Raw genomic sequence first — 1,908 nt, 5'->3', positions numbered from 1 at the left:
ACCCTAACCCTAACAATAACACTAATTCTAATCCTAAACCTAACCCTAAACCTAACCCTAATCCTAAAACTCACCCTCACCCTAACCATAATCTTAACCCTAAACCTCAAACTAAACCTAACCCTCACCCTCACTGTAAACCTAACCCTCATCATAACCATAACCCAAAAACTAACCCTAACCCTAAAACTTTCCCTAACACTAACACTAACACTCAACCTCACCCTAGCCCTCACCCTAACCCTAATCCTAACCCTAACCCTCACCCTAACCCTAACGCTCACCCTCAGCCTCACTCTCAGACTTACCCTAAGCCTAAACCTAACCCTAACCCTAACCATCACAATCACCCTAAATTTACCATAATCCTAATCCTAACCATAAGCCTAAACCTAACCCACACACTCACCCTCACCACAAACCTAACACTCACCCTATCCCTAAATCTAACCCTAAGCCTAAACCTAACCATCAACCTCAGCATCACCCTTACCCGAACTCTAAACCTAAACCTCAACCTTACCCTAACTCTAACCCTAACCCTAAGCCTCACCCTAACCCGAAAACTAAACCTCACCCTCAACCTAGACCTCACCCTAACCCTAATCCTAACCCTAACCCTCATCCTAACCCTTCCCATAACCCTAACCCTAAAGCACAGCCTCAAACTAACCCTCACCCTAACCTTAACCCTAACCCTGACACTAACCCTAAACCCAACCGTCAACCTAACCCTCACCTTAACCCTAACCCAAACCCTAATCCTAATCTTAATCCTACAACTAACCCTAAGCCTCACCCCCACCCTAACCCTCACCATAAGCCTAACCCTAACATTAATCCTAAACCTAACCCTAACCCTAAACGTCATCCTCACCCTAAACCTCACACTAACCCTAACACTAGTCCTCAATATAAACCTCACCCTCATCCTCACCCTACCCCTCACCCTAACCCTAAACCTCGTCCTCAACCTAAACCTCACACTAATCATAACAATAATCCTTAATTTAACCCTCACCATCACCCTAACCCTAACCCTAACGCTCATCTTAAACCTAACCCTCACCCTTACTATAACACTCAACCTCAGCCTAACCCTCACCTTTACCCTTACCGTCACCCCCACCCTAACCCTCACCCGAACCCTAACCCTCACCCTGACCCTTAACCTACACCTAAACCTCACCCTCACCCTAACCCTAACTCTAACCCTAACCCTAACACTAAATCTCAACTTATCCCTAAGCCTAACCCTCACCCTAAACCTCATGATCAGCCTAACCCCAAGGCTAAGCCTTACCCTTACCCTTACCATAACCCTCACCCTGAACCTAGCCTTCACCCTAACCCTAAGCCTAACCCTAACCCTCATTTTAACCCTAACACCCTAACTCCAACACTAACAATCACTCTAACCCTAATCCTCACACCCAACCTCAGCCTCAGACTAACCCTAAGCCTAAGCCTAAGCCTAACCCTAACCCTCACCCTCACCCTCACCCTAACCTTAACCCTAACACTAACCCTAACAATAACGCTCGAACTTACCCTCCAACTAACCCTAAATCTAACCCTAAACCTCACACTCACCCTCACCCTAATCCTAACCCTAACCCTAAACCTCACCCTAACACTAAACCTAACCCTCACACTCACCCTCACCATAACTCTAACCCTAACACTAACAATAACACTAATCCTAACCCTAAACCTAACCATAACCCTCACCATAATCCTAACACTCACCCTCACCCTAACCATAATCTTTACCCAAACCCTCAACCTAACCCTAACCCTCACCCTCACCATAAACCTAAGCCTCATCCTAACCCTAACCGAAACCCTAAATCTAGCCAAAAACTTACCCTAATACTAACCCTAACCCTCACCATCACCCGAGCCCTC

Source organism: Dipodomys merriami, unplaced genomic scaffold (genome assembly GCF_024711535.1).
Source record: "Dipodomys merriami isolate MVZ:Mamm:240054 unplaced genomic scaffold, mDipMer1.0.p SCAF_53, whole genome shotgun sequence".
Classification (NCBI taxonomy): domain Eukaryota; kingdom Metazoa; phylum Chordata; class Mammalia; order Rodentia; family Heteromyidae; genus Dipodomys; species Dipodomys merriami.
Note: the sequence above shows the minus strand (reverse complement) of the source record.